General features: G+C 41.5%; 2 protein-coding genes across 2 annotated transcripts in view; one reads left to right on the top strand and one right to left on the bottom strand.

The window, feature by feature from the left end:
• DENND4C (DENN domain containing 4C) overlaps window positions 1–8,748 on the bottom strand; it is a 72,970-nt gene extending 64,222 nt beyond the window's left edge. Inside the window, exon 1 of the mRNA XM_064736361.1 lies at window positions 8,690–8,748. The gene's annotated coding sequence lies outside the window, so the exon portion shown is untranslated. The remainder of the gene's footprint in view (window positions 1–8,689) is intronic.
• Window positions 1–15,179, top strand: part of LOC135460117 (long-chain fatty acid transport protein 6-like) — a 370,483-nt gene that overhangs the window by 256,202 nt on the left and 99,102 nt on the right. The window lies entirely within an intron of this gene.

The raw sequence follows: 15,179 nt of genomic DNA on the forward strand, positions 1-15,179 counted from the left end.
GATTTGGTTTTCAGAGGACAAAGGAGAGAAGAAAGAATGCTGCTTCAAATTCACCTGAGAGGTTACTGCAAGTAAGTGGTAAGAATCAGGGATATTCACTCTCTTAGTGCTCTCTTTACTAAGCATTGAAATAGTTAAGCACTAATATTGAAATTACTTTGCCAGAACATCAACAAACAGAGATTTGCCAGATTAAAGAATCATGGTTTGACTAGATTTCTGCTAGCCATTTACAATACAATCATTCATATGTCACTTGAAATCATCATCTAAGGGCTCTACAAAACCACAGTGAAAACCCACTCACTGGTTTTGAAGAACACGATTTTCCTCATTTTTATCTTTTGGTAAAAAAGACCACATCACTGCAGGAAAGCATCTTTCTTCTCTGTACGTCTCTTCCTTGACAGCTTCACCACACCAAACCCAGGCTGTGCCATCGATACGGTCAGAGCCCCACAGCCTATCCCCACCCCACTGAACTCTTCTTGTGCCTATCAAGAGCTATGATTCCCATTTCTGGTTGGCCTATGATAACCAGCCTCAAGCCACTTGGCTTCAGCATTTTCTTGCTGAAAAATTTTCTTCCTCAGCTGCTTTTCAAGCTTGGTGGGAGCTTATTAACACTTCAGAAGTCTGTCTTTTAATCCTCTTGCCAACTCCTCATTAAGAAACTCTCGTTTGCCAAGATGTCTTAAAATTAAGTCCAAACCACACACTTGACAGCAGTTAGAATATTCTTTTGAATATGCTTTTGGTCTTAAGCTGCAGCAGTGCACTACTTACACACGTATGTGCAATAAATATTTTCCTCAAACATGAAGAAAAGCTATCAAGGGTAGCAAGCTTGAGATTCTCTGTCATGAAGTCCCAACACATACCAGACATGATAAATGTGAAGTCTGACATTACACCTATTTTGAGCCTTCTTTTAATATCATCATATGATACTCAAAATACCAGCATTGTATTACTCAACACACTGCAGAATTCTCAGACAAAATAGTTACAGGAAACTTGATTTTCTAGGATAAACTATACAGATTTTAGGCAATAGAAAAAGTCAAATCATTGTCAAGAGCATGCCATTAATTTCTGTCATAATTTAACACATGCCCTTATCTTTATATTTAAAATATTCTTCGCAATTGTTTTTATGTTTTTGTGGGTTTTTTTACTGTTTTGGCACACAATATATTTCTGGATTTTAGTAACTGATTTAGTTATATGTTTAAAATAAAAACCCTGTTTTCCTAAAGTGGGCTATTACTATGATGAATACAATTTGCAGTTGTTAACATTTCTATTTCCAATTTCACCATTTAGGAATTAATAAATTTGATTTACTTAGAGAACTGATCTCAGAATTTTCCAAATTTTTTTGAAATCCCATTATTTGATCCCACACAACTTACAGAACAGCACAGTCCCAATGTTCATTTGCTGTAGCATGCACAAAAAGTTTGAGACACTGTACATTCATTTCTCTGCACAGGGTGGAGTGGGATTCACAGTTCCGTCCTTTGCAAAAAAACCAAAACAAAAAACCCAAACCAGCAAAAAAAACCCCAAGCCCCAAAACAACAAAACCACCAAAACAAACTCCTCAAACCCTGCCCCACCAAACCAAAACCCAAACAAAAACCAACCAACCAAAATCACCAAAAAACCAGACACCTATCCCAGCCTTCACAATGCACTCCCAAGTATTCAGCAGTGGAATGTCCTCATTTTCCTGCAGTGATACTGCTCCACTGTACACTTTACCAGACTGCTGGTTCTCGGAAGGGACAGGTGGGATGACAGCTGTGGAGTCAGAAGATTTACCTTAGAGACAGACTACCATCATTTTAGTCCCTGCTCAAAAGAGAGAGCATAAGCCTGTCCTCTGTGATAGCTTTAATTTTTTACACTCTTTTTTTTAACCTCTGCCAGGTCTAGGGCAGTATCAATGCTCCACATAGACAAGTGGAGTAGGAATATAAATGGAGTGACATTACTTTTACACTTAACAACCTGGAGACCTGAAATGCAAAGTAGTTCAACTCAGACATTCAAACGAGAAACCATGCTAGTTAATGCTGAGAATTTTAAAAAGGAACAACAGACAATTAGACACTTGAGGATCAAAGCAGTTTCCCTCCTCAGATCCGTGAATCATCTGGCTACTAATATAAGTAGAAAAACAGTTTAAGATTAGAGGAGTGACTGAGTAAATAAGATCTTTTATTCCTATCAGAATCAGCTGGATCAAAAAGCCTAAGAAGAGGAGGTTTTGAGATGTATAGGGCATACGCTGTACCTCTGAATCTCACAGAAGAAAAAAGAAAATCTGTAAATGTCTTTGAACAGGAATTGTTCTGCTTTCTTTAAAATAAACTGAAATGTCACATTAGCCACTACGTTCACAGTGAATGAGTCACCACAGTCCAAAAGAATTTCAGGCATTTACATATAATTATTACGCGTAGATTTCTTAAAGTTCAAAGCAAAAATGCAGCAAAGTATATGTATTAGAGTTTGAAATGCCTTTCAAGAAAGCATGAGTTTCTTTTAAGAAAGTTTGTGCACCATGCCTTTTTGCAAAGGTGAACTTGCTATTTTGTCTGCTCAACCCTGAATGACATACCTCTCCCTTTATTGTGTGTTAGGTAGGTACATCTGGTTTATTTTTAGAATTGTACTAGCATAGCCAGAAGTCCACCAAAGAACTCTGTTCTTCAGAATCACACAAGTATTCCAATATAAGTCCCTGTGAAAGTACACCACCACTAGTGAAACAAATTTTTGGTTTGCAAAGTCTGTTTTACTTAAGCCTTGAGATCTTCTTATATCAGTGCAGCTCCACGTTTGCATACATTGTTGATTAGTACTGGAAAACTTTAGTGGTATGTCTATACTTTATTCACAAACAAAATGAACGGTCCTGTATAGGGAGAATTACTACTTACTTATTTACTACTAAAACATAACAAAAAGTGAAAAGAAAGCTAAGGAAGCATGTATCCCCAAGGTTAAGCAAGAATTTAACGCCAGAAAAAATTTAAGTCTTTCACTGATGATTCTAACTGCAAGAATTCCCTTTGAATCAAATAAACATTATATGGGAGACATATACACTTGCTTTTTCTGGTTTCAGCAAAACCTTGAGAAAATAGTAACATATTTACGCAGTTACAAATTTTTATCTTTTATGTCCTGCTTACCTTTGAATATTCAGAACTGAAAACAAACCTGGATGTGACCTCTAAGCGGCAGACTGCTCCCAGGCGCTAGCAAGCCACATCACGGTGGTTTCATTACTTTGAAACCTTATAATTAAAGCACTTGTACTCTTCCTCCTCCTGCCAAATCCAAATTTTACTCTTAAATGGATGTGGTACCTGTTCAGAAAACTGAACTTCATAGGGTTAGCCTTCCTATATTCCTTCTGCAGGAACTGGAGGAGAAGCTTCAGCTAGTAATTGAGGGCACCTAAAGTTAGGCTTTCATTGTGAATTACCCCCTAAAAAGAAGGTGGTGGATAACAGGGGAAGAAGAAAGCCTAGAAACTTGAGTCTCCCTGGGCTAAAATTAACTTCTGTCAATATTGCTCTTCAGTCACATCTTTGGCAGCTTTAGCAACTTAACAGGTAAAAGATACATATGTTTTACATACATGAAATATTTCTCAAGTTATCCATCTCCTTGAAAGCATTTCCTCTGGTAAAGACACAGCTTATTTTTTAGGATTTGTTTCAAGGAACTCAGCAAAATGTATTATCTATGGTGCGAAAAAATACACCTCAGCATACCTAAGCTCATATTACTTGCAAATAGACAATTTTCTGCCACTTCCAGCTAGATACCCAGAATTTTACATTCTCATTAGAATCATTAATTAGTTAAAATGTTATTATGAAATTTCATGCTCAGCTGTGAAAGCACAGGTACAAATGACTCTGTAGTGTAGGCAAGCTGCTACTGCTATTTCCAAGGTCGGCTGACTGATCAGCTGTTGAGAACTGGCAACACCAGTTTCCATATTTTTAAACAGTCCCTTTTGATGATTAGAGTAACTAAGTGAATTGCTGTGACTCAGCATTTTACTTTTTATTTCCTTTCTATAACCTTCTCTTAGACCCAGATGGATATCCTGCAGAAGCTTCAGGACTCAACTATACAACTAGAAGTACCTTGAATTCTTGAATTTCCTGAAACATTACTTAAGTCCTTGAACTTCTTTTTCTTCATATGCTGCCCACAGGTAGCTGCTTTCTAGCTATGTTCTCTTTCTCTCGACTTCAACCATGCTTTAATCCCTTCTTGAAGTAGAAAAATATACACATTATGCAGACAAAGCATGAGGATATTTTAATCATAAGACTTCTATCTATGTCAGATTTCTTATCTGGTTGAGAGTATAGCCTCTTCCCCAGAGAACAGACAGAGGGCTAGAGCCATGTTATGTGACACCAGGAACAGCAGGACTGGGTTGCTCAACAGGGAAGAAAAAAAAATGTCTTGCTTTCAGCAGTCAGGTCCTCTACGTTACAAAGATGTGCAAAGGAGAAGAGCAGCACTGAAGAATGCATCAGGAGAGAGACTTCAGCTTATGCATTACTGATCAAAGGCTGAAATTAATTATAAAGACAAAAACTATCACCGAAATGAGCTGGTTCAGAGAAAAATCAAGAACATCAGAGGTTTTGCCTCTTTGGTAAAAAATGGTTAGGTTTTGTGGTATACCTTCCCTTCGTTCCCAGCTGGAAATCACTTCCATTTCAAGACGATGAAAGCTTCTGTGCCTTTGGACACTCATAATTGTAAACTCAGCTTTTGCTGCTAGAAGTGAACAACTTAATTTGCACATCAATCCTTGATTTACACTATTTTTAATATCTTTTAGGCAGAGGAACACAGGCTCTTGGTTTTTGCTTGAAAAGCATCAAGTCTCTTTAGAGACTTTTTGAGAATAAAGGAAAGGAACTGAAGTGTCACTAAATGCAAAGATGAAAGCAAAGTAAGGCAAAACTGGCCCACTACATTTAACTGAAACAAAGCAAATGGAATGTTTAATGACATGCAAGCCAACATTCAAAAAGAAACTGTGGGTACATTTTTACTGTTCTTTCGATCAACAACTCTGAGATGCTGTTAAAAAGAAGAAAACATAGAAAATAGTTGCATGATTAAACAGAGACCATAATCATAATCTTAGTCATTCTGAAAACTTTTCAATTTTCCTGCCTGCCAAAGCAAACAGTAAACATTAGGACTACATTCATACCCTCAAAAAGCCTGTAAGCAGAAAGAAAGGGCTAAAGTGAGATACTAACCAAGACAAAGCTTTCTGCTCAAACAGAGCTTGGAATGCAGAGCACAGCGAACTTGTACTCCTGAAACTTTAGAATAAAGTTTCTACACGCTCACATTCTGTGACAGATGCACAAGAATTAACTTAACATGAAACAGTAACACTGTACCAGAAACTATGTTTCACTCCAGAAACTGTCTTGAACTAAGTCACTTTGCTTCTAAGAACAGAGAACTGTGAAGCTTTATCTACACAAATTTGCAGAATGAAACACTCTCATTATCATTACAGGGGTGTAGCATTTCCAACAACACTATCTTTTTATCAGATGGGAAAGAAGCAGCCTCACGTTTCTGTACAACCATGGGCAACAACTTTAACAGAGGGATTATGTTTGTAGCAAACCAGAAATTCCAAAGCAGATAAAAAACCTAAAACATTCAGTTTACTGTTTGAAGCACTACAGGAGGAAAACCGGTCTCCTGATGCAAGTGCAGCAAATTGATTTTCATTTTACAGATCTGAATAAGCAGTATGGACAACTATCAGGCAAGTCGCATGGGAAACAACTTGGTAGCTATGACTACGACCCCCAAGAACTACTTTACAGGTCACCTGTGCCAAGATCTCCAGTACTGTGAATATCATCCAAGAAAGCAGCATGCTGAAGGTGGGCAATCTTTGCCTTGGGATGACTAGCATGCAGAGGAAGAAAAAGATAGCCTTCGACAGTGCAAGCAACCCTTAGACAAACAGACCTGATTTATAGGTTACAGGCACTTTTTGTTGTTATTTCAGACAGAAGGCCATGAAACAAGTAAGAAGGCCACCAAACTAGCCTTTATGCACACTGCTCTATACCTACAGGGGCCATTTACCTATAGGGGAAATTTATCTGAAAGCTTAACAGTAAGACATAACAGTCAAGAGACTATCTTCCCTTCTTCTTACAACTTTTTCAACATATCTTTTCCACCAAATTCTACTGAGACTTTTCTCCTACTGTATTTTTAAGCAAACCCAGATGGCGTGTCAAGATGAACACCTGAACACACTTATCCTTAAAGCATATAAAGGCTGAATTCCAAAATCAATTCTCCACTGGTCAAATGCAGACCTAAAGAAGAACTAAACTTAAAAAGATACCACTTCTAGAACTGTATTTCAATAATATGTGGCACTAACACTCCAAATGAGAATTAAAAATATGTTGAGGCAGGGGGATGCTATACATACCAACATTTAATATTCCAATTTTGCTCCAGTTGTTTGGGTTTTTTTAATGAAAACCATGTAATGGTTGATCAGAAAGAAATCACACACACAGTCATCAAATAAGAAAACACATACGTAAGACATGGTCCAAAAAGATGTCACTACTTTACTTTGGGCTATGGAGGGACCAATCTTAACCGAAGAATAAACAGTCAGATGTAACATTACACTTATCCGTAAGTATTTATGAAAATGCCCATCTTAACTTGTAAGATTTCTTTTTTTTTTTTAAAGATTCAAACATTGAAATTTTAGCAGCAATTTTTGTTGAGTTGCACTAGTTACTGTTTTAACACAGAAGTCAGAACTCATGTAGGCAAGCTAATATTTATATTTCTGGTTTCTACTGAACTTCATTGCATGCTCAAGACAGACATGCACTATTAGCATTTCATATCCACTGGAATGGTAAAAAGCAGTGTATCAGCTAATTCTTAAAAAAAAAATTGAAAAATCTTAAAAACCACTTACAGTCACATTTATAATATAAACATTCACAAACTACCTATCAGTTATGGTTTTTTAGTTGGTGTCCTTTTTGCAAAGGATTTGAAATATATATATGCTAGTATGGCTGGTTAGTAGTCTGCTTAATCGCTTAAGTCTGGTCATGACTGCTTTTCAAAAAAAAATGCAAATAAAAAATCTTTCGTTTCCCAAACAGATATGAAGTAGTTTGCATTCCACCATTATTTTTTCCCACAGGAACAAAACATTTACTCCCTAACTCCTAATATGCCAGCTTAAAAAGAGTGATGTAAAAACTTTTACTAACTTCGTGTTTGGTCCACATGAAGAAACAGCCAACAAAACTAACAGCATATCTCTTTTTATTAACATGTCCATGTGAAGGCTCAAATTTACCTAAACTTTAAACTCCTATGAAGTTTAAAAACTTCATAGGAAGCCAAGAAAATACTAGAGAAGTCGCACTAACACAACTTAGAGGGGAAAAAAAAAAAATGAGTCAAATGAAATGTCCTGTTTGTTGTTTGTCCTTCCCTCATGCAGGTATAAAAGGTTAGCCAGAGGCATTGTTTGACAGCAACACAACAGTCCATGTCTGCAACGAGTTTGATCTTAAGAAGAGAAGAGGACTTAACAGCGTTAAAAAGATTGGTACAGAATTGACATTAAGCTTAGAATTAATATAGTGTTGTTCAGTTTTTGCATCCCTTCTGAGACTGTGGTACCAACAATTTCGAGGACTGTGTTTGGCATTATTAGGACAGTTAATCAGTTTACATCATATTTAAACAGTCTGTGAATATTTTTTCACTGTTTATCACACAAAACCCCTAGCATATCACCAGATCTTTCCGCTCCATAGGCTCTCTGGCTGTGCAGCAATGACACACGAGATATCCTCAGATGACAATACAGATTGATTAAAAGTTATGCATTTAGCTTTTCCTTGTTCTCACGTCTTCAGTACTTTACGTTTCTCACTCATACGACCAACTTCCAAAATACCAGTGTGACTCAGTCAGGACGATCCCTGTTATCCTAACAGCCTTCCAACAGCCGGTGACGATCGCCGGCAAGGGTTAAACTCGCTGACGCCGGAGCTTAGGGGAGGAGCCGGGGCATGGAAAGGGAGAGGAAAATGGAGAAATATAGGAGGGAGCTGTCCCGGGACTCACCTGCAGCGCCTGCCACCTGCGCCGCTGGAGAGCCCCGCGCTCCCGTGCGGCGGCCGCGCCCAACGGGAGCAGGGAAAGTAACAATTATCATGGTCATAATTATAGCGAAAAAGTCCAGAAAGCGCCTCCGCCCCGCCGGCCGCGCAGAGCGGGTTAAGGACGAGCCCCGGCGCAGAAGCTCTGCCGGGGCAGGTCAGGGCAGGAGCCCTTCCCAGGGACCGAGCAGGCGCGGGGGAACAGCCCGAGCGTCCCTGCCTGTCCGGCGAGGAGGGGAGTTTCCTCCGGACAGATGAGAGGGGAAGGAGGGGGCCGTGGAGCCGGGGGCAGGAGAGGGGCTCCCCCGCCGAGCCCTGCGCCCCGAGGCGGGAGCGGGCGCCAGACCCGGCGGCTCGCCCGCCTGCCCCGCTCCCGCCTGTCAGGCCGCCTCCTCTCCTCTCCTCTCCTCCCTCCCTCCCTGCCTGCCGCGGCCGCTCACCTGCCGCCGGCCCCTGCCCCTCGAGCGCGCCGCCGGCCGCGCCACCCCCGCCCCGCCGCTTCGCGCCGTGCCTGCCGCCGCCTCAGGAGCCGCCGCACCCGTCACCGCTCCTGTTTGGGGAGGAAGCGGCCACCATGTTACTTTCTCCCCCTCCAACGCCTACAGGCGGGTCCAGGGCCCGCCCCGAAAGGAGGCGGTGGCGGCGGGGCCGGGGAGCGGCGCTGTGGCGGCCAGGGGGCGCCGGCGGGCGGGCCGGAGACCGGGGCTCGCCCCGCGGCGCGGGCACCTGCAGCGGGCACCCCGAGGAGCCGGCCCTGTGTGCCCGGGCACTTCGTTCAGCCGGCCCGCCCCGTGTGCCCGGACACTTCGTTCAGCCGGCCCGCCCCGTGTGCCCGGGCACCCCGAGGAGCCGGCCCTGTGTGCCCGGGCACTCCGTTCAGCCGGCCCGCCCCGTGTGCCCGGGCACCCCGAGGAGCCGACCCCGTGTGCCCTCAGGCGGGCAGCCGGGTGGGGGTACGGGGGTGCTACTGTCCCCGCTGCGGCGTCGGTGAGGTGTTGGGTTGTAGCAGGAAAAAAGTAGTAAGAAAGGAAACTTGGCGAATCACAGAATATTCTGTGTTGGAAGGGACCCATCGAGGTTAAGTTCTTAGTCCTCTACAGGACAGCCCCAAGAATCAAGCTGAGAGCATTGTCCAAATGCTTCTTAAACTCTATGTCAGGCTTGGGGAGCCTGTTCCTGTGCTCAACTACAGTCGGGGTGAGGAACCTTTTCCTAATATCCAACCGAAACATCCTTTAATGCAGTATCACATCATTCCCTCGGGTCCTGTCACTGTTTGCCAGAGAGGAGATCAGTGCCTGCCTCAACACTCCCTTTCATGAGGAATCTGTAGACTCTGATGAGGACTGTTCTCAGCCTCCTCCAGGCTGAACAGACCAAATGACCTCATCTTATCCTTGTATGGTTGTGATCATTTCAGCTACCTACCCTGATGAGGCTATGCACTTCATAGGTGGCTATCATTTAACCAAATAGTGCTTGTAACTTTTTCTGAAAGACACAGAAGTCAGCCTACAGTAGTGCTACAAACAAAGTCAGAGGAGCTTACCTTGGGTGAAGGGAAGATGGTAGACACAGGTTTTTTGTATTTTAATGAGGTATTTTGTTTTTGAAGCGTCCTTCTGGACAAATTGTCCAGCAGTGAGAGGAGCAGTTTCACAGTGCAGTGGGTGAAGAATTGACTGAAGGGCAGAGCTCAAAGGGTAGCAGACAATGTGGGTACATCTGGCTGACAGCAGCTCATCAGTGGTGTTCCTCAGGGTTCTGTTCTACCTTCTGATCACAGATGTTTTTATCTGTGATCAGAAGGTAGGAGTTGAAGGCATATTTAGTATATTTGCTGATGATATTAAATTGGGGGCTGCTATTGACTCTCTTGGGAGACTCTTTGGATGCAGAGCAATCTGGATATATCAGAGCATTGGAAAATAATAGTGTCATGATGTCTAACAAGAATAAATACCAGATTCAGCACCTGTGCTGGAGGAACACTGGACACAAGTACAGACTGGAAGAGGAGTGTGTGTGGAGCAGCCTGCCAAAGGGCTCTGGGGTGCTGGTGGGCAGCAGCTCAGGGTGAGCCAGCAGTGTGTGCCTGGGCAGCCAGGAGGGCAAACCCCATCCCGGGGGGCTGCAGACACAGCATCACCAGCTGGGATTGGGATCATCCTGCTGGATTCAGCCCTGGTGCCCTCACCCTGAGTCCTGTGTGCAGGGCTGGGCCCCACACTCTGAGAAGGGTGGGAAGGCCCCTGAATGTGTCCAGAGGAGGGGAAGGAAAGCTGGTGAAAGGGCTGGAAGGAATATCCTGTAAGGAGCATCTGAGCACTCTAGGTTTGTCTGGCTTGCAGGAGAGGAGGCTGAGGGGTGACCTCCCTGCCCTGAACAGCTGCCTGAGGAGGGGATGTGGAGAGGGAGGTGCTGATCTCTTCTACCTGGGACCTAGCAACAGGATGTATGGGAATGACTCAAAGCAGCACTATGGAAGGTTTAGACTGAACTCTGCAAAGCTTTTCTTTACAAAGAGGGTGGTCAAACACTGGAACTGACTTCTTAAAGAAGTGGTCAATGCCCTAAGCCTGTCACTGAGAGGGTTTAGGATTTTGGCATCAATAAAGGACTTTAGCTTTTAGTCAGCCTGGGAGTGGTCAGGCAGTTTGACTAAATAGTTGTTGTAGGTCCCTTCCAAGAGGTACTATGCTATAGTAGTCTGTATACTTCTACCCTAAGGTGTCTTCCTTTCTACCACCTCTCAGCAACTCTGACATCAGGTGTTCCACTATTCTGGTTTTATTTAATAACTGACTAGGAAGCTCAAGTGGTGTTTTAATGTATTCATTTTTTTCTGAATTCTTGATTGAAAAAAGTATCCTAAAAAGTCACTGAATAGCAGATCTGCCATAAAAAATGAGATGACCATTCTTTTGGTAGTGCTTAGTCATGGTATTGCTCATGCCATCCTTAAATTCCACATACCCAAAGCAAAAATGAGGCTAAGAGAAAGGCAGCTAATTTATTGGTTTTGAACCAATTTCACCCAGAGAGGTTAGCTCTGATCCTTGCATCTAAAGAAGTAGTGGGTTGGTTTTCTTTCCTGGAAAACCGTGAGTTTCTGGATCCATTCTACTCTTTTTGTCTTTTAACCAAAGCAGATAATCTAAGCATCAATGTTATTTTTTTCATAATCCTCTAAATCATGCATGAGTCAGGCAGCTTGTTACTGACCCTGAAAACCAATAATTTAAGAATTTTATATTATTTATTCTGTTTAAATCTGATATCTGAGTAGCAAAAAGTCTCCCTCTGTTCAGTGTAGTTTCAGATAATTTTCAAAAATTGCCTTGACTTTGATTAATCACCAATTGCCAAATTTATACTCCAGGTAGGCCTGATCCTTCAAACTCATTGAAGCAAATAATTTGTCTATTTTGGGTCCCTGGGAATAAAAATACCTTCCCTTTTCAGATTTCTGACAGAACAACTGAAAATTTCTTCGTAATTGCTGGAAGATTTAATTCCTTAATCCTGTGGTTGCCTCCACTTATATGAATTATGGAAATTACATCAGAGACCACTTCATCTTCTCTGGCTTTTGGAACTGTCATATGGAGTAGTAGTTGGGTCTATAAAGGGGGTGGTGAAAATGAATAATGGAATGGTTGCCTGCTGCCCCAGGGAGTTCTGCTGATCACAATCTTTAACAGATTGTGAGGTAATGCCATCACTGTATTACGTGGAAGATCTGATCACTGTTTACTTTTGAACAGTTACAGCTATGTTCTGCAATTCCATATAAGACAGAAAGCTCTGAATATGAGTTTCTTCTTATTGTGCAGCTGGTTATAGTTTCACTTTTATTTACTCAGACTGTATGATATGTGTGGAAGTTGAAGATTCACAGGCTCTCTCTGGCTTTAGTAATTTAATCAGTGATGTACAGAGATGGGATAAACATAAATTCTTTGTCATATATAGCTTCAGCTTAAAACATGTATCCTGTAATTGGCAACTGTATTTCAGCAAACCTGTCGGAAAAACATCATATTGTCTGGAAGTGTCAGGATTTCAATGCAGTATTATACATTTTTGCTAGTTGTCACTGTGTTATGAGATCAAAACCTAAGATAAGCTATTCTTGCTGGAAAGGTCTTCATGAATACCAGCAGGGGAGAGTAAGGATACCTTTCTTTATATAAATTATTTTTATATGCTGCTTAAAATACTGGCCTAAATTTGAGAATACTTTGAAATTAATCATTTAAAAAATCTGGTTATCTTTATCTTTTCTGCATAGAATGCGGCAGGATTTTTTGAGATACTTATCTTCCAAAGGTTTTCGCAGAATATTTTTCTGAAAACTATCACATTCCCTTTCCTTGTAAAAGCTTTTGGTTAGAGTCTCTGTGTGTCCAGCTTAGAAGGCAACAGGAATTGTTTTCAAAATGTTTATGATTCCCTCAAGTATTGTGTCTTACATATGTCCTTAGTGGTTGGAAAAAAGAGGTTATTCCTGCTAGAAAGCATTAAGCATGATACTTCTTGGTTTTGGCTGCACATAGAAAAGGGGGGTTCCAGAAAGCACAAACTTGTTGCAATGCCTGTTTTTGCTAGGACTTGTTTCTGTCTGTTGTTTGCTGTTAGATTTGGTTCTGGAATTTTTTTAGCAGGTTCCTGGGTTAGCTGTCATACAACAGCCACATCTCTATAGTCACAGAAGGGTCTCTGTGCTGTTGAACCTGACTGATCAGCCCATATGCGCAAAAAGGCAGAAAAGACAGTACTTTTTAAAGTACACTCAGATTTGTGTTTTGTGTAATTTTTGATTTCCCTGTAATTGCTGAGATAATTGATCCTATCCTAATAGGAATGTCTCTGAGCATAAATTCTGTTTTAAAATTCAGGTCAGTTTATGCTGACTCACTTTGTCCCTCACTTACCTAACCTGACTTCTTAACTGTCGGTACCTACTTAGGTCTTAATGGCTGGTTTTAATAACATAACTTCATTTTTAATTCATTTTCCAAGAAAACTCACTTCTTAGAAATGAGAAAACTCTTTTTCTTGAGCAAAAAACTTGCTCAGTTTATCAAAAGATCTGGGTTGACTTGATTGAAATAAGTAGGTACCTTCACAAAGACTAAATAGGACCTTATAATTTAGGCACAAGAAACAAAAAATAATATCTGGAATATAATGCCCTGCAAATTGCACCTGGGTTGAGAAAATCCCTGGTATAAATACAGACTTGAAGATGAAGAGATGGAGAGCAGGTGGATAAGAGGCTGGACATGACCCAGCCATGGGCACTGCCAGCCCAGAAAGCCAAACGTGTCCTGGGCTGCATCCAGAGCAGCGTGGGCAGCAGGGGAGGGAGGGGATTCTGCACCTCTGCTCTGCTCTGCTGAGAGCCCACCTGGAACCCTGCATCCAGCTCTGGGCTCCCAGCACAGGAAGGACATGGAACTGATGGAGAGAGTTCAGATGAGGCATGGAGCACCTCTCCTAAGAGAAAAGGCCTAGACAATTTGGATTGTTCGTCCTGGAGAAGAGAAAGCTTTAGTGTGACCTAATTATGGCTTTCCAGTACCTGAAAGGAAGAAAGACGGAGAGAGATTGTTTACAAGAGTATTTAGTGACAGGACAACGGGGAGCAACTTCAAACTGACAGCAGATTTAGATTAGATATTAGGAAGAAATTTTTTACTGTGAGGGTGGTGAGGCACTGGCACAGGTTTCCCAGAGAAAATGTGGATGCCCCATTCCTAGAAGTGTTTATGGCCAGGCTGGATGGAGGTCTGACCAACCTGTTCTAGTGGAAGGTATTGCTGCAGGGTGTTTGGAAATAGATGATCTTTAAGGTCCCTTCCAACCCAAGATATCCTACGATTATATGAAACTCAGATGTGAAATAAGACATAGTTTCTTACTGTGTAATAATAAGTGATAGAACCCACTGAAAAAATGTAGATATTTAATTTCTATATGCTTTTTGAGGCAGCATTATTTATTCATGGGTAGTTTTATTCATGGGTAGTCTAAAGAAGGCAACATGAGCTAATAACTTCTCTTGGCTTCAACATCTATGATTAAATCCAATGTTTAGCTCATTTATTTTATAAAATAGGTCCATTAAATTGGTATTTAATTGGTCCTCTGAGGACTGACTGGAAATGCATAACACTGAGCCAAATTACTTTGTCATTTCATCCATGCTGAACAGAAAGATAGAGATAGAAGTTAGACCTTGTCAATATTCATAGGTCGTTCCAAGCTGAATCTCAGAGATACTGCTGGAAATGGGCATGATCCTACAAAGCTGAACACAAGAGAAACAGGACACAAGAGAAAAGGAATTGGAGGCAAGGAAAACATAAACATTATCATTCTACTGCTGTTTTTGTTTAAGAATTAGAGAAGCAACAATTCTTACACTGGGGGAGTGCAAAATGCTTTCTGGGAAAGGAGTAGGAATGTGGCTAGAAGCTACTGTTGTGAGGATCTTTGGCTAAGAGCCCAGGTCTCTGGGACATACATGGCATCAGTTTACTCACTGGAAATACGTGGGGGTGTTTCTTCCTGAGATTTAACCACAAGTCTCTCTGTTGCTTGACTGTAGCTTTCTTAATACTTTGTCCTTTGACTTTACCCCTCTTCCAGCAATTTCTTCCCTGTTAACTCCTGTTTTCTAATCTCAGTGTCAGCGGTACGTCCTCAATCATCTGACTCCATGAGGATACCTATGAGGGGGAAAGCTCCCTCATATACAACATAAGACAACAAATATTATAAAACATCCTTGCTTATCCTATTAAGAAAGGATATTATCCAAGAATCCTTGACTATACGCTAATGAAGGCTAGGTTTTCTGTGTCTGCAGAGACAGATGTCTTAATGGAATCTGAGACCTGTTAACTCATGTTGTGACTCCAC

This window comes from Zonotrichia leucophrys, chromosome Z (genome assembly GCF_028769735.1).
Source record: "Zonotrichia leucophrys gambelii isolate GWCS_2022_RI chromosome Z, RI_Zleu_2.0, whole genome shotgun sequence".
Lineage (NCBI taxonomy): Eukaryota > Metazoa > Chordata > Aves > Passeriformes > Passerellidae > Zonotrichia > Zonotrichia leucophrys.